The sequence below is a fragment of the Sapajus apella genome, unplaced genomic scaffold, assembly GCF_009761245.1.
Source record: "Sapajus apella isolate SASKATOON/1434 unplaced genomic scaffold, GSC_monkey_1.0 scaffold1, whole genome shotgun sequence".
NCBI classification, from domain to species: Eukaryota; Metazoa; Chordata; class Mammalia; order Primates; family Cebidae; genus Sapajus; species Sapajus apella.
The window spans coordinates 67758555-67777414 of NW_022436941.1; the positions used below are offsets into that span (position 1 = coordinate 67758555).

General features: G+C 37.2%; 1 protein-coding gene across 1 annotated transcript in view; it reads left to right on the forward strand.

Annotated features, from left to right (window-relative positions):
- MRPS27 (mitochondrial ribosomal protein S27) overlaps positions 1-18860 on the forward strand; it is a 99980-nt gene that overhangs the window by 48753 nt on the left and 32367 nt on the right. The window lies entirely within an intron of this gene.

An 18860-nucleotide genomic window follows, 5' to 3' on the forward strand; every position in this document is an offset into this window, starting at 1 on the left:
GCCTCAGCCTCCTGAGTAGCTGGGATTACAGGCACGCGCCACCATGCCCAGCTAATTTTTTGTAGTTTTAGTAGAGACGGGGTTTCACCGTGTTGACCAGGATGGTCTCGATCTCTTGACCTCGTGATCCACCCGCCTCGGCCTCCCAAAGTGCTGGGATTACAGGCTTGAGCCACCGCGCCCAGCCTCTCAGCAATATTTTATAAATTTCAGTGTAGGCATTTCGCAAGTGTTGTTAAATTTATTTCAAAGTATTTTATGGTATGTTGATGCTATTATATGCGAAATTGTTTTCCTAAATTCCACTTTCCAATTGCTTGCTGCTAGAAAGAGTTGATTTTTGTTTCTTGACCCTGTATTCTGAGACCTTGATTAACTCACTTATTAATGCTAGTAATTGTTTGTAGATTCCTTAGTGTTTCTTACATATCCAATTATATTATGTGTGACTAGAAATACATTTACTTTTCCTTTCCAAATATCAGTCCCTTTATTTTTTCTTGCCTTATTGCACTAGCTAGGACTTCTAATACAGTGTTGAATAGAAGTAGTGGAGCAGACATGTCTTTGCTTTGTTCCCAGTCTTTGACGGAAAGTATTTAATATTTCACCATTAAGAATGATATTAACTGTAGGTTTTTCATAGATGCTCTTTATTGGGTTGAGGAAGTTCCCTTTCATTCCTGGTTTGCTAAGAGTTTTCAGCCAAACATGGGCACTGAATTTTGTTAAATGCTTTTTCTACAAATGTAGACAATTACATGAGTTTTCTTTATCATTTTCTTAATATGGTATATTACTTTGATCAGTTTTCAAATGTTAATCCAGCCTTGTATTCTTGGGATGAATTCCCAAGAGTGTATTGTCCTGATGTATTATTAATTTATTAATTGTTTTTAGTTGTCAGCAGCACTGTGTTGTCAGTAACACTGGACTCCAAATTTCTTTGCTTATGATGCCTTGTGTAGTTTTGGCATCAGGATTGTATAATATCATAAAATGTATTGGGAAGCATTCCTTTCTTTATTTTCTGAAAGTTTGTCTAAGAGTTATATTATTTATTCGGTGCTTTATAACATTCTTGCTGTCTGGACCTGGAGTTTTCTTAAGGAGACATTAAATTATAAATTAACAGTTTTAAATAGATATGACTTCTCAATGTAGCTTTATTTTCTATTGTTCATTACTGGTGAGGTTGGCATGTTCTTTTTTTAACTCAACCAATTCATAAGTTCAAAGCATATTCTTATGTGCTTAAGAATCATTTATATTTCCATGAACTTTTTTTTGCCTTATTCTGTCTTTCTGCTAGGTTACTGGTCTTTTCTTACAGATTTAGGACATAGCCTTAAATTAATGAATATCTTTTTATTTTTTACAGTTACTTTGCTTTATGGTAGTTTTTTCTGTGCAGGCTTTTTTTTTTTTTTTTTTTTTTTTTTTGGAGATGGAGTTTTGCTCTTGTCACCCAGGCTGGAGTGCAATCTTGACTCACTGCAACCTCCACCTCCTGGGTTCAAGCAATTCTCCTGCCTCAGCCTCCTGAGTAGCTGGGATTAAAGGCGTGCCCCACCACATTCAGCTAATTTTTGTATCATTAGTAGAGACAGAATTTCACCATGTTGGCCAGGCTGGTCTCAAACTGCTGACCTCAGGTGATTGACCCACCTCAGCCTTCCAAGGTGCAGGGATTATAGGTGTGAGCCACCATGCCCGGCTGCATTTTTATTTTGTATATAATTGAATTTATCAATCTTTTCTTCTATGGCTTTTATATTAGACTAAGAAAGACATTATCCATCCCAAGACATTTTTTTTATATTTTCCTCCAGTAAATGTATGCTTTTGTTTTTAACATGTAAATTTTCATCTAGAGTTTGTTTTGATTTATGTGAGGTACAAATCCATGCATACACATACTCCCACACATGTATAAAGCAAATGGCTAACCAGCTATCCAAATGCTATTTATTGAATAATCCATCCTTTGCCTGATGATATAATATGCTAACTTTATTTATACTAATTTATTGTTTGTGTTTGGGTCTGTCTCCGAATTTTCTCTGCTCCTCCACTGATCTGCCTTTCATTCAATAGTATCATACCTGTTTTAATTATTATAGCTTGCTAGTATATTTTAATATTTAGTAAAAAGTTTACAATTCTGGCTACCTCTTTGCTCAGCCTCCATTATCCTCCTTTCTCAAACTATGTTTAACAGCCTTGTTAATTGTTAGAAATATTAGTCAGATACCTGTTTGAATATACATTTCCTCCTCCCTTTCTCCAGCAGGGGGCTAGATGATGGCTGAAAGTCTCAGATAGGTGACTAGGCCCTCAGGTAGCATCTTTGTGCAAGCAAGAAAAAGACTGCCTCTTCCAGGCAGATAATTAGGGAAAAGTACATTTTTCTGAGAGATGCAGCCTTGTACCTTAGTACACAGTGGCTAGGGCCAATTTTAGTTCCTATTCACACCTTTGGGCAGTGCTCAAAATAAACCACTTTACAAGGAAAACTCGTATGCAACAATCCTGAATTATACTGTACCCTGCAAATAATGTAATCAGAGCAAGAATACCAGGAAAACCAGATGCATATTCCCTCCCTTGCCTCCTCCTCCCCATCTGAGCTGCTAGCCCCAGAACTGACTAGTTTACATCATTCAGTAATGTGCTTCCTTAAGTGGATGTACAAGTAGCTGTTTACACTAACCCCATGCCTTCAGAGATGCTTAGTCAGATTGAAGTGAGAGTAAAGAAGCCTCTCTAAAGTTCAGTTGGCCCCCTATCAATTAGAGTGACATTGTGGATCACATCAAGATAAAGGTCAAATAATAATTACTTGTATCTATATAAGAGTACATTGTCATCTCATTTTTCTCATCCTCATATAAGAGCCTGCAATATTCCAAGGGCAGATACTATTTTTGCTATTCTTTTGTAGAAGACAGTAAATCAAAGAAGAAACACTTCTGAAATCAAACAGTTAATGAGTGACAGAAGGCCTTGTACCATGATTTTTTTTAAGTTTGGGGTTCTTCTCTAAATTTGAAGGAACACTTATTTCCCATTATCACTCAATTTCATAAACACATTGTTTGTCAGCTCCACAGATTTCCAAGCAGGTTAAATTTAAATTATCACAGAATTGTGCTAGTGTGTTTCATCCTCCTGAAAGTACACTCTGATATCTCTAGCATGTTCCTTCCACATTCCCTAGTGGTGCCAAAACACTTCCTATTCAGAAACATTGGTAGAGCAAAGAGAAAAATAAGGACAAATGCAAACGTTGCCTAGTATTTTTTTTTTTTACTTGTTTGTAGAAGTCTATAAAGCCTCTGGATTTTTAGAAAATTGTAAGAAAGACAATGACTTTGAGGATAAGATTGTATTCTGATAATAGTGCTATGATAAATCAAGTTTGTTATAGTTATAATTCTTATGTTTTAAGGATTTGACTTTTTTTTTTTTTTTTTTTTTTTTAGTGTGCTCTTTCCCCACCTAAGAAACAAAGTTAGCTTTCAATTGTGGACAGAATTTAGGTTTGAAACCAAGGGGGCAAATTGCTGAGGCTGATCTTGGTGTACACGTTTGTTGGGTTTGGAAGTCACTGCGAGAAGTGTTTTTAATGCCTCTAAAAATCATTCTTCTCTCTGTATTTTCATTTCTAAGTAATGCCTTTCTTTGTAGATAGTAATCATTTGGGCTCTACTTTCAGATCTTTTTGGCCAAGTATTTTGCAGTGATTCACATATGTTCCCTGAACATTTATTTGGAAGGCAGCATCTGAGAGCATACTTTTTTTTCTTAAGGATCTTGATATCTTGTTACTGCAAGGCAGCACAGATTCTTTTTAGTTTGTTTTGATGTCTGAATCTTTGGCAGTCATAAATTTGATTTTGACTCCAGGCATTTTTTATTTTGGACAAAATTTATTTCTGGAGAACCACCTGACTAAGGTGTACTTTTTGAGAGTAATGGTTATATCTTATTTGATTTTATATCCCCAGCACTTAGCTGTGCTTGGAACGTAGCTGAGCCTCAATAAATATTTGTTGAATGAATGATGGAATGAAGTCTATAAGCAAGTTAATGCCATTTAAAATCCTGACTGTGTATACACTGTCTTTCTCTGTTCATACGTTGTTTAAACTTATTTAGTTAGCAAATAAGGATAAATTTTTAGGCAGTTTCAAATTAATTGCATAGTGGAAATTAGAATACCAGTCCAGAGAAGTAGTGTGGTTAGCGGTAAGCACTAGACTGGAACTAGAAGACTCCATGTAGTTATGCAAAATGAATATAGTCTGATTCTTGTCAGATTCCTTAGCATTGCTGACCTCAGTTTTCTCATCTTTAAAATAAACATATAAAGTTGCGTAGGAATCACTCACCTCATACATGTAGAAATGCTATGGAAAAGCTGAAGCACTGTAGATACAAAGGGACACTGCTCTATAGATAGCTATCTCTGAAGCCCTAAGCCTCGCTTTGGGAAGATTTAGGGACGCTGCAGCCATAAAATTCAGCATGTTTTCTACTATGAGAAAAGATTCATGAACTTAGTGATAACCATATTTCTGGCTTCATCTTTTTTGCTGCTTCTGTAGTTCAGTAACATTTTCCTTGTTTTTTTTCTGCCTGAAGCTAGGGACTGGGCAGCAGCAAGTACATACGTAGAGCATGAAAAAGCACACAGTGCCACTGTGGCAGCCTTTACTTAGATTCAAATCTGGTCTCGGGAAGATTGCTGTTTAACTCCTTTACTTGAGCTAGGAGTTGGGCAGTCATGTGGATATTACGTCTAGCAATCCTTGAGGGAAGTAGAGACAGATACCCACTTTACCATGTTACAGATGGGTCAGATAAGTAAAGTGTGGGTCTTAGAAGTCAGAGGAGGCCTTTGAGAATGTCTTCTCAAGTCTGTGAAAATAAAGGGACTGCTGCATAATCTACTCCACTGAGACCTATTGTTTCTCCTTCTACTTTCTTGTATCTTCCCCTTCTCTGTCCTATGAGATACTATCCTAGGTGAAGCTTTGTTTTCTAGCATCTGTATTCAAATTTCAAACACAGCACCTTCATAGGAGGAAAGAATAATTAACATATTTCAAATCAAAGTCTTGCTTTCATTTTAGTGAACTAATCATTAGTTTAAAAAACGGTATTCTGCCTTAGTTAAATTCATTAATGTCATAGGTCTACCTAAAGTCATATTCCTTGTTTACAAGAGAAGCAGGCTCCATTTTAGGTTAAGACACTCAAGATTCCTTGTGTTTTACAAGTTATATTAATGGTTTCTTAGATTTGCAATCCCCAGTGTAAAACAGAGATGTGCACATCATCATCCACTTCGTTTATAGCTCTGTGAGACATCTGCCCAAACTTTGTTGAGGTGATAAAGAAAAATCCACTATCATTTACTGGCTTAGAAGTTAGTAAAGAAATAAAGTGATTATCCAACCTGCCCACTGCCCCAAGGCTCAGTCCTGTTCTTGATGCCACATATTTTGAGGATAGCCCAGACTGTTTATATAATTTGATTCCAGCCTACTTTTCCACCCAGATAATAACTAATCTCTAATGTAAGCCTTGCATTTATGGAATTATCTTTTCTAGATTATTCAGTGTTGCTCAACAAATGTTAATTGTATTTCCTTTGTAAGCTGGGCACTGCACTTGCTGTGAGGAATCATTCCCTTACTTCTAAATTCTGCCAAATCTTAAGTGCCCAAACTCTGTGATGCCATTTCAGATCACTTCAGCCAGCAAGCAGCCTTAGTTTGTATCACTCAGGTTACACTGTACACTGGTAGCACTTGGTTTGTGTTACTCAGGTTACTTTGGTCATGTGTGGCCTAGATCTGTAATATTATTAAATTGTGAGCTTATCAGCATTTTAAGAAAAACTTGTCTAATAAAAACTCATAATTAGCAAAGGTCCTTAAAAAGATAATAAATGTTCAGTAATTACGTATTACACAGGTAAATATCTACAACTCTTCTTTCTTGATATCTTGTTGCCACCTTAAGCTGCAAGGTTAGAATAATTTTCTCAAGCTCTTCCCATAGGAGTACCCTGAAGTTCATGTCTGAGCTCCCCTCACAGTCCAGTTGTTCCACATACCTCTCATATTTAACTTTCTTCTCTAAGCTTACTTCCTCCCTTGTTTTTCCCATTATGTTTTAGTTTCCTAGAGCTGCTGTGACAAAGTACCATAAACTGGGTGGCTTAAAACAGCAGAATTTATGATTTCGTAGTTCTGGCTAGAAGTCTGGAATCAGAGATGTCAGTAGAGCCATCCTTTCCCTGAAGGCTGTATGGGACAGTCTGTTCCATGTCTTCCTCTTAGTTTCTGGTGTGGCTAGCAATCCTTGGCGTTTCTTGGCTTATAGATGCACCCACTATAGTCTCTGCCTTTGGCACTCTCCCTCTGTGTGTGCATGCATGTGTGCCTCTCCTTTTCTTCTAAGGGTGTCAGTTGTATTGGATTAAGCCCGTTATACCCTTCCAAAGGACTTCATCTTAACTTGGTTACATCTGTAAAAGACCCTATTTCCAAATAAAATCACATTACAGGTTCTGGAGGTTAGAACTTCAGCCTATATTTTTAGGAGACACAATTCAATTTATAAGTCTCTTTTTTTTTTTTTTTTTTGTAATGAAATTCAGGTAATATAAAATTAACCACTTTAAAATAAACAATTCAGTGTCATTAAGTTATTCACAATGCTATTCAATAACTATCCCTGTTCCCAAAATATTTTTATTACCACAAAAGGAAAGCTCATATTCATTAAGCAGTTCAGTTATTCCTTATTACCTGCTTCCCGGGCTGCTCACAACTATAGTCTACTTTTTGTTCCTGTGAATTTTCCCATTCTGGATATTCTATGTAAATGGAATCATACCATATAGACCTTTTGTGTCTGGCTTCTTTTTTTTTTTGGCTTCTTTCACTTAGCATGTTTTCAAGGTTGTTTCACATTTTGACTTGTATCAGTATTTCATTTCTTTTTATGGCAGAATAATATTCCATTGTATGCATATACTACACTTTGTTTATTCACTGATCTGTTGAATGCTTGGGTTGTTTCTATCTTTGGGCCATTGTGTACAGTGCTGTTACGAACATGCATGTACATGTATTTGTTTGAGAACGTATTTTCAGTTCTTTTGGGTATATACCTAGGAGTAGAGTTGTTGGGTCATAAAGCAATTCTGTCTTTAGCGGTTTTAAGAACTGCCAAACTATTTTCCATAGCAGCCAGCTACACCATTTTGCTTTTGCTCCAGCAGTGTGCGTTTTTCCACATTCTCAACCAATACTTTTCCATTTTTTTAGTAATAGCCGTACTAATTGGTATGAAGTGATACCTCACCGTGGTTTTCATTTGCATTTTCCTAATGACGAATGATGTTGAACATCTTTTCAGGTGCTTATTTTGGCCGTTTGTGTATCTTTGGAGAAGTGTCTCTTAAAGTGCTTTGCCATTTTTTAATTGAGTTATCTTTTTGTTGTTAGGAGTTCCTTATATATTCTCCATACTGGACCTTTATAAAAGAAATTGCAAATTTTTATTTCACTCTATAGTTTGTCTTTTTGCTTTTTTTGAGAATATCTCAGTGCACAAAAGTTTTTAATTTTGATGAATTCCAGTTTCTCTATTTTTTATTTTGTTGTTCATGCTTTTGGTGTCATATCTAAAAATCCATCGCTAAAATCAGTATGATGAAGATTTACCCTATATGTTTTTCTGAGGATTTTATGGCTTTAAGTCTTATGGTCATTGCTTCATTTGAGTTCATGTTACTGCTGTGCACAATAGTGGATAATGTTCACAAATTCTGCAAGTGCCTAACCTCAAACGCCTATGATCTAATGTTCTTTAATTCACTTTGTTACTGATAAAGGAAAGCCCTAAGAAATAATCAAGGAGAAATCCTTTGTTTTACTAGACATTACAAACCAGAGTTTGCCTTTCATAACCATGTAGTACCTTGTGACCAAATGAGAAAACCTTTATCTTTGCTTTTTTTCTGAATGTATGATTAACCCAGTTGTACAAATAATCGAACTAAATAGCAGTTCCATTCAGTACTTACAGAATATCAAAGGCAGGCATAAAGATCTCTGACTTTGGGCCAGGCATGGGATACATGCCGACTTTGGGAGGCCAAGGTGATCATTGGAGCCCAGGAGTTCAAGGGTGCAGCGAGCTAGGATCCTGCCACTGCATTCTAGCCTGAGGGACAGGGCAAGACTCTGTCTCTAAAATAAAATAAATTAAAAATATGTTTTTTTTTAAAAAAAAGAACTCGTACTTGTTCCAGGAAGAAATTTTGCAGTATATATTCTCCCTTTAGTCTGCAAGATGGAACTCTCCTTTTTTTCTGTCCATTTGCTTTCATTACCCGTCTTCATGCTGGAGAGCTGTTTTATTACCGTTGATTATAGTGTAGATGTTTTCACATAGCCCTTGCTTATCCTTTAATGGGGTGTCCAATAGCAGTGTAGAAGTGGTCCTGCCATATTTACCTTTGTATCTCTAGCATTCAGCAGTACTCAGCATATACTGAGTATTTATTGTTTGCTGAGCTTTGGGATGCCTTTTCTGGGTTTGTTTGGGTTTTTTATGGGTTTTTTGTGGGGGAGGGAACGCTATAAGATAACAGCCCTCACAAAAAACCTCAGCATAGAAATAATAGCAGCAGCAGCTTTCATTGAGTGCTAAGCACATGATCATATGTTACTGATTGAGTCCCTACACAGCCTTTTCATTAAAAAGTCTTATTCTCCTTTTATAGATAAGAAAACCAAGAATCAGAAAATATTAAGTTGCTTGCCTGAAAATACATACGGCTAGCTAGCAAATAGCTCGCGAGAGAGTTAAAGACCAAATTTTCCCTAGTATGCCATACTGTTTTCCCCTGATAGAGGTTAGGGAGTGTCATGTGCATAGGTGTAAGTGTTTGAACTTGCTGGCTAGAGAGGGTTTAGGGGCAGAAGGGATTGGTGTTTTTATACATATGGCATGTAACTTGCATTTCTCCTGCCACAGCTGATACCTACTCTTGGCAGACATCACCTTTTGGTCCTGGGACTCATTTCAGCAATCGTGACTCAGCCTCAGAATCCTGCTCAATATAGCAATGTGGCAGCCACTACCCAGAGACTAGAATTGGCCTACAAATGAAATCTCTATGTTGTCTTGCCTTACAGCCATGCTGGAGTATGGAGTAATGGGCGATTGACAGGAAAGAAGTTACGGATTATGATGACTTCCCTTGTTCTCTTTTGCGGTACAGACATTACATTACATGGTACAGACTTTAATTACATCAGTAATTATCTCATAATACTCATAAATACGCTCATGAGTATCAGCCATTGCTTCTGAAAAGTATTAATATTTATTTCAATTTTTCTACTCCTATTTTATTCTTTCATAATATAGTACAAAAGTGCAGGATGGCATCCAAGTACACTAACAGTTTTTGTTGGTTTTTTCCTGAGTCTATAGCAGCTGGAGTTTTTTAAAAATCAGTTTCCTCGAGACCAGCCTGGCCAACATGTTGAAACCCTATCTCTACTAAAAATACAAAAATTACCCAGGCATGGTGGTAAGCGTCTGTAATCCCAGCTACTCAGGAGGCTGAGGCAAGAGAATCACTTGAACCCCAGAGGCAGAGGTTGCAGTGAGCCAGGATCATGCCACTGCACTCCAGCCTTGGCAACAGAGTGAGATTCCATCTCTCAATGAATGAATGAATAAAAATAAAAATCTGTTTCCTGATCAGCATTATAATCACATCAATGTAGCAACTTTCAGGAGTATGTAAAAGATTCCATTTAAATGTAAGTGATTGGCCAGGTGCAGGGGCTCACACCTGTAATCCCAGCACTTTGGAGGCCAAGGTGGGTGGATCACTTGAGGCCAGGAGTTTGAGACCAGCCTGGGCAACTTGATGAAACCCTGTCTCTACTAAACATACAAAAATTAGCTGGGTGTGGCAGCATGCGCATATAATCCCAGCTACTCGGGAGACTGAGGCATGAGAATCTCTTGAAGCCGGGAGGTGGAAGTTATAGTGAGCTGAGATCATAGCACTGCACTTCAGCCTGGACTACAGAGCGAGACTCTGTCTCAAAAACAATTAATTAATGTAAATGATTTAATTACTGTAGGAAGTAGTATGAAATTTGGCATTTTGTTGCCCTGGAAACAACTCCCCATTTCGTGTATATTTTGAACCACCTAATTACTTGTGACATTTTGACTGACCATTTGATTGTTAGACTAGATTTTTTTTTTACCTGACTCATATTTTATTATGTTGTAATTTTACCTTCTGTGTCAATCAATAGCCACTTGTCTCTGTACTGTTTTTAGCACAAAAAAGAAAAACAGATGAAAAATTTGTAGGGTAAGGAGTAAGTGGCACCCTCTTCCTTTTCCAATCATATTGTGGTAAACTTTTCTGTGATATATGTTTTAAGTATAGCCTTGTTTGACTTAGACCATAACAGCTGAAAAGTAAATGTGATTATCTTGAAATTATGAGTCTGTAGGTTGAAAGGTTAAATAAAACCTAAATAAAACCAGTAGGAAAAACAGATCAATGCCTGGAAGACAGAAAATATAACCTAGAAAATACATAATGCAAAGGGATTTTTAGGGCAGTATTCTGTCTTTTCATCAGAATAAATTCCAGGTGGACAAAGGATTTAAATTTAAGAAGTGAAATTATCTATGTGAAAATTCAGTAACGAAATATTTGTGTAATCTTGAAGCATAGAGACCTTGTTAAGTGTGACATAAATGCCAAAAAGCATTTTGATAAAGCATATTTATTCATATGAAAATTTAAAATGACAAATATAGTAAAGTGCCTTAATCTAAGAAAAATGATATGAAAAATGAGAAATAGTAATTACAGCATTAGTTGTTTACTAAACTTATAAAACAGTGATTTCTTAGCCATCAATATTAGAAATATAAATATTACAGTAGAAAAAACAGGAAGGGCAGTTCTAGAAAGAACAAAGGCAAATAGCCAATAAGCACCAGGAACAATGTCCATCACCCTACCTATTAAAGAAATTATACAATTATATAACACTGAAATACTTTTCACCTGTTATATTGGTAAAAATTTAAAATTAAACAATATGTATTCTCACGGAAACATATTCTCAGAAAACAATGGTTGTAACTTAAATTGGTACATTTTTGAAGGAATTTATTCTAAGGAAGTTTATATATAAATCAAGAAAATTAACTATAGCTTTGTGTATAATAGTGAAAACAAAAGCATCTTATTGAATAAATGTTCATCATTATGGACTTGGTCAAATAAACACCAGAATACCAGCTCTGGATGGTGATAATCCAAGTGATTTTTATTTCTCTGTGCTTTTCTATAATGATTAAATTTATATGAAAATTACCATATTTATATTAGAAAAGATAGTTTTTTGCAGTTTAAAAAAGATTTTCAAATGGAAGCTTGTGAAGAAGCCACTGAAGGAATTGGATTTTATTTTTTTTCTTTTTAAGAGGAAGTTTTGCTCCTGTTGCCCAGGCTGGTGTACAATGTAGCGATCTTGGCTCACTGTAACCTCTGCCTCCTGGGTTCAAGCGATTCTCCTGCCTCAACCTCCCAAGTAGCTGGGATTACAGGCATGCACCACCATGCTCAGCTAATTTTGTATTTTTAGTAGAGACAAGGTTTCACCATGTTGGTTGGGCTGATCTCAAACTCCTGACCTCAGGTGATCCACAGGCGTAAGCCACCACACCTGGCTGCGAATTAGATTTTTAGATGGAGTGGAACATAGGCTAACAGATATTTAGGAGGTCTGGTAGTAGAATTTAGACCATGGAGCTTTCTGGATGAGGGGGGAGGATCTTAGACCGATAGAGATCAAATACGCAGAATGAAGAACCGTGGTTGAGGGAGAGAGAGAGAAAGTAGATAAAATATGCTCAGTTCTAGCTATCATGTGTTGAAAGAGCCTGTGTGAGGTCCAAGTGGAGATGTCCGGGAGGCCATAGAACATACGGATTTGCAGCTGAGAGAGATGTTTAGGCTGGACACCGTGATTTAATAGTCAACTATAACTAAGCTATTTTGTCTACTGTCACAGTCCATTTTGTGCCACTATAACAGAATACCTGAGACTGAGTAATTTATCAAAAACAGAAATTTATTTCTCACAGTTTTTGAGGCTGGGAAGTCCAAAATCAAGGCATACACACAGTTTGGTATCTGGTGATGGCCAGTTCTCTGCTTCCAAGATGGCACCTTGATTGCTGTGTTCTATTGAGGACAGGAACACAGTTCTTCACATGGCAGAAGTGAGTGGAAGAGAAAGCAAACCTATCTCTACAAGACCTTTTTCTAGTGGCATTAATCCATTCATGAAGACTCAACCCTCATGACCTAGATACCTCGCATTAGCCGCCACCTCCCAGCAATATTGTACTGGTGGTTGTTTCAACTTGAGTTTTGGAGAGAACAAAAACATTCAAACCATAATGCCTGCATTTCTTCCAAGGTCTTTGGGCATTGAAATAATGAAAACAAGATGATTCATATTCAGCCCAGATCCTAGATCACAGAGAGCCCAAAATTTGTTATCTCCCTTTGCTTGATAAGCCTCTAAAAACAAAACTCAGAGAAACATAGTAGACTTGTTTATATCACACGTTAGATGTCAGTGCATATTGAAACAGCAGACCATTCTCCTATGCATGTGGGCTTTCCCAGCAGCTTCTCTGGGCAGAGTGTTTGTTTGTTTTAATATCGTCTCTCTTTGTTTTGAAATTCTTAATCTTTAAAGATGCTCTGATGCCTGGGACTTTTTAAGCTTCCCAGTCACTCTCCAATTCTTTACTCTTGTAGATCAAGTCCTTGGGTAGATAAACAATACATCCTGCTACTCACATGATCCCATCTCAACTGAGATAGCCACCTTTAAAATCCCTGCTCTTTTTACTACCACCTCTCCAATCCACCCTAAATAAATAATGACAACAGTAAAATACTAGTACATTTGGTGTGTCATAAAAATCCTGTTCTTATTCTTTCTTCCCACCACAGCCAAGAATATGAAATTTTGGTCTTGTGAAACGATTTTCATAAAACCCATGCACATGAATCTTCATGGGAGCACAGTGGTGCCACCAGATGCAACTGATGGAGGATTATGGGTGAACATAGCAGCCATAGTGGTCAGTTTTTCACTAGCAGTCCTCTGAGGGAGAAGAAACAGAAAACTTACCAGCTAGGGAGGAAGGAGTCTGTAATCATTTTAGTACAGAAAGGAAAAAATAATCTAAGCACTTGTGGTCCTCCAAAGGCAGGATTATATTACTGATTTTTAGTCTGCTCGAGCTATTCAAGATCTTCTCATTTAACCCTCTCATTTTACAGAGCTGGAAGGGATAACAAAGAAAGAACATGAGACTTTCTCAAAGACACATAGCTATTTGTAATAGGGCTGGCATGTGTACAGTTATGTGAAAATTCTACCAAAAATCATTACAATTATAAAAATTGGGTGGAAGGTGGAGAATCAAAGCCAAGGCTTCAGGTACCTGGGCTACCTTAGGTATGATTCTCCTTCCTGTCAGTAGTATATATGTGACATGATTGTACATCTCCTATACTTATTCCCTCATTTACATTTCTTCAGGAAATCATCTTAGGGACTGTCTCAAATCCTGTGCTAAGAATGGCACATCTAGTTCTGTACAGGATCATACCATGGCATCTTACAAGAATAATGATATCTTCTCATGATCAGTGGATAAATGTATAAGGCTATAAAGAGTCTGCTAATGTTTTCTTCTTACTCTGGAGATCTGATAACATGAGTCAGCATAGAGGCTCTGAGAAAATGAGAAAATAATGGACATATTGCTTTGTTTTGAGGATCACTTAGGCAAATACCTAAAATCAGAACACATAGAATAATTCCCTGACCTCAGTGAGTCTTTCTAAACTGCTTCCTGTCTGCCTCACCCATCTATTTCTGCAGTTCTACCCACTGCAGATTTAAAGTGACTTTGGATAGCCGGGTGAAAAGAAAGAGAGCAATACATTAAGGCTCAGCTAATATAATTTACATTATGAAATTGTTGAAGTGTTCTTGGCCCAAAAAACTTGGTTGATAAATGAAAGGGTAAGGATTGAATGGATAATTTGAAGAGAGTGCCATTTCAGCAATCATAGGATGTCTTGCTACTGAGTCAGCACAGGTCTTTCCCCAACCCACTCCACGCCTTAAATTTTATTTTACTCATTCTTTTTTTAATACTTGTAAGTATTTAAAATTTTGAAATGTCTACAGCTATGCTTCTTAAATGTAAAGTACATGCTATTCCATTTGATAGGAGTTTCTGCATACACCTATAGGTAAACAAAACATAGAACTTCATAATACATGGAATATATTGGATATACACATGTGTGATAACCTTAGATATTATATTCATTGAAAGGATGTAATAGAAAATGGTGACATTAGATTATCAAAATAATAGTGGAAAGTCTAGGACTGAGGTGGCTTGCCAAATCTACTTATAATTGATTCTCTCTTGATCATTCCAGGATCAAGAGAGAAACAAGACATTAATGGCTTTCATTCATTATGAATGAAACTAAACGATTTTATCTTTTAACATTTGAAATGACAAAGTTTTTTAGACAAACACCCCTTCTTTCAGAGGGTAATCTTAATTGAGATAGCAGTTAAGATTTATTGCTGATTCCTTGATTGGGTCGTGAAGAAGCCCGGGTTGTTGGTTCAAAGTTGATAGAGACTTTGCTCCCTAGATCACCTGTTTTAGTGTCACGCAGAACAGCTTAGTAGTCAAGAGCTCTGAAGTCACACTGTCTGGATTTGAATTCTGGCCTTATTCAATATTAACTGTGGGACCTTGAGAAAGTTACTTAACCATTTGATACTCAGGTTCCCCATCTGTAAAGTGGGGAGAGTATATAGGATTATGTATACCTTATATAACCTTATATAGGGTTGTTTTGATAAGTAAATGAAATAATCTTTAAAAAGCAATTTGTATAGTTACTAAAATAATGTGAGAGTTCAAAAAATGATGAAGCACTTATTTTTGAATATATAACCTATATGTTCTCAGCTTGAGTGCTTATTATCAGGGAAAGGTTGGTACTGATCTAATAGGCTCTTAGCCCTATGTCCACTTCTGCTATTCTTATCTCAGATGTATTTGTTTATATTGAACGTATATCAAGAAACGTGTTACAGGCTGGGCGCAGTGGCTGATGCCTATAATCCTAGCACTTTGGGAGGCTGAGGCTGGCGGATCACGTGAGGTCAGGAGTTCAAGAGTCATCATGGCAAAAACCTGTCTCTACTAAAAATATAAAAATCAGCAGGTCATGGGGGCACACACCTGTCCCAGCTACTCCGGAGACTGAGGCAAGAGAATTGCTTGAACCCAGGAGGTGGAGGTTGCAGTGAGCTGAAATCGTGCCACTGCACTCCAGCCTGGGCATCAAAGGAAAGGAAAGAGAAAAAAGAAAAAAGAAAGAAGGGGAGGGGAGAGGAGGGGAAGGGAAGGGAAGGGAGGGAAGGGAAATGAAGGGAGGGGAAGGGAGGGGAAGGGAGAGGAGGGGAGGATGGGTGGGAGAAAAGAAGGAAGGAAGGGAGGAAGGAAGGTTTACATTTTAGTTGTAGTAGGTAAGCTCTGCTGTATAGAGCTACTGAATTCAGCATTTTACTTAAATATAACATTCAGATTTCTTGGCAGCAGACACTTCGCTGAAGAAAAGAACAGTGGTAACCAGAAAGCAGAAGACCATTAAACATTTCAAACAACAGAACTGATTCTTGAATGACCTGAATTCTCTCATATAGAATTTTTGACTCAACTTTTTAGTCTTTTTTAATCCCTTGAATTGGTACAAAATAAAATGTACCTAATGACATTGCTTATGTGTAATGTTACATCCCATGTGGCATTTGCAAGGAAGAAAAAGTTCAATCATATTTGCTAGAGGAAGCAGGTGCTATTATGTGCTATATTGCTGTGGTAATAAGGAAGAGATCTTTGTTCCTGTTGTAATGTGGTACTGAATTCATTAAATTCTACCATTTTTCTCTTTCTAGGTTATGACTTTCCCCTCTATGTAAAGCAAAGGGCTCCACATATATAAGTCCAGGAGGGGGAAATAGTATTTAGCTTAGTGTCAATCCCAAGGATAATAAGTGGGGGTGGTTATTGTATTTTCCTTTCCCCTGTCTTTTTTCTCCCTTGGTCTCTTTTTCTTCCCATCTCTTCATATATATTAATATATATATGTGTGTGCACATCCCCACACACCAGGAAGCTAGGCTGTGGCATGATGTATGCTCTGTAGTTTCCCAGGTTTTGTGTGACCTGGCTATATATGATAAGTTGCCTCATAAGTAAGTGCCTTGGTTCTCTCCTAGACTTCCAACTTAGGTAATCTTGTGGGAGCCATTCCTCCAGCTTCTTGGCCCTTCAAATATAGATAAAATTTTGCTTTTTGAAAAATCATCAGAGCAAAGATGATTCTATGAATATTATTGCAGTCTCACTCTCAGGAAAAATTAAGCCAGATGCAGTGTCACCTGCCTGTAGTCCTTGCTACTTAGGAGGCTGAGGCAGGAGGAGTGTTTGAGCCCAGGAATTTGAGATCAGCCTAGACAGGATAGTGAGACTCAAACTCTAAAAATAAAGACAAGAAAGAAGGAGGGAGAGAGGAAAGAAGGAAATGACTGGAACATTACATAATTTTCTATCTTCTTAAAAGAAAATTTCCCAAGCTTGATTTAAGGATCTTTTGCTACTCATAATAATCCTCAATAGTGACTTTTCCAGGAAAAAAAGATATATTACAGTTTAAAGACTGTATCTTAATAGTATTTCTTGTTAACACTGGGCATACCATCCATATACAGGGATTTTCATATATATGCATTTTGTGGTTTAAATAATTTTGACTTTAATTTCTGTCCCTATAAAAGTATTTTCAGTAAAATATTTTAGATTGAACAGAGAATTCAAAATATAGTACAGTGATTTATTTTTGGCCTTTGTTGAAGGATGTTAGAGGTGAAAGAGATCTTTCGCCTTTTGTTTTATAACTTCTTTAATTTGAAATCCAGATGAGTTGAGTGTCTTGCTCAATAAATTTTATGTTTTCTTTTTAAGCAGAGGGCTATTACTACTGAAATATATTTGAATGTTTCATTTTCTTTATCATTACTTTTAGATTATTGTATGATCCATTGACTAGTTTATAGATCAAACTACCTATGGAAGTCTTGTGATTAAACATGGTAGATAGATCATATGTGCTTATCTCTATTTCCTACAGAAACCTTCACAAATATGACAGTAAAGGGTAGAAGAGGCAAAATTTGACAAAAACAAGAAAGTAGGCGAGGAGACAACAGCAAAGCTTGGAGTTAGAAAACAAAAGTTAGCAGAGAAAGAAAGCCACAACCTAAACCGGCAGGAGAGGAAGTCCAGAAGCAACGCAGTCAAACCATAGGACCCTGGAAAGCTTCGTAAATGAGAAGCAGCATGATTCCCAAAGTAGAGATGTGAGTGGAGCTGAGACGGGAGGATTGATGGGAAGTCTTAATACAAGTCAGTGAAGTACCCAACCCTAGCAGAAGAGTGGTCTTTTTCTTTCTGGAGAGAGTGAGCTGGAAGGACTCTGGACTTGGGTATACAAGGCTCATTTTACCTTTCAGTGAAGAAATTGGAGGAGTCCTCTCTGGGGACTCTGACTGTCCAAAGAAAAAAGACCTGTGGGGTTTTTGGCAGTCCCTCTACAAAATAGCACTGCCAGGGTACCCTGGCAAAGACATGAGGTGAAAGATGAAAACCTGTTGTTTTCATTTCTACATTCCTCTCCTAATATGAACTTCCCGTCATGCCGAATACAATTCCAGTATTCAGAGTGACACATTTTCTATAAATCAGACCATCTGAATGCAAGCCACCTACTTCTGGTGCTCAACAACAACCAACAGTGTGTTTCAAATGCTATAGGGAAAACCACCTGTGTGAGGTTCACTGTAGGCACTTCGGCTAGGTTTGTAATTCCCTTCAATTTCACTTTCCTACTTTATAAAAAGGAGAAATGTGTATAAAGTACTTAGGACACATGGTAAGTGCTCATCACATTTTAGTTAATATTTATCGTCATAATCCTCATTTTCAGTCACCTTTAAAGATTTTGCACAAACCGAAAAAAGCCTTCCTTCAGTATGATTTTTCTTTAAAAGTTCTAAATGCTCAGAAAAAAAGCAAGTTCTTTAGTATGCTACATTTTTTATAACTATTCATTCCCAGAAATATAGTACAAGTATTGCTGATAAATTAGACTTTCCTGTGGTTGCATGGGAATGTGAAACCCTAGAGATAATCGAATGCTTTGGTCACTATAGCAACAGCTCACCCTCTTCTTTCCTTTTTTGAGCCTGTCTTAAATCAGGATCCTAAAAGTTATTAGTGGTTATTTGTACCCATAATTTTTTTTCAACATGAAAAAAACTTGTATATTTGTTTTTCATAGATATTCTATTAGCTTAGTGGCCCTTTGCTGTCATGTGACTGCTGTCAGCTGCTCTGTCCAAGTTGTCTGAAAGAGCTGATGGTTCCATTTGGTTGGGAGCAGGAACAGGTGCTTTCAGCCTTATAAACTCTTTTCAGGTTGCCAGTGGTGGGTGTGTGATGGGGGTTCTTGGCAGCTCTGGGGAAGCAAAGCTGGGGCAGTGGCTTGCTCAGCAGCAAATGCTTTGCTTTTGTTGCTGTTTTCTTACATTTCCCGG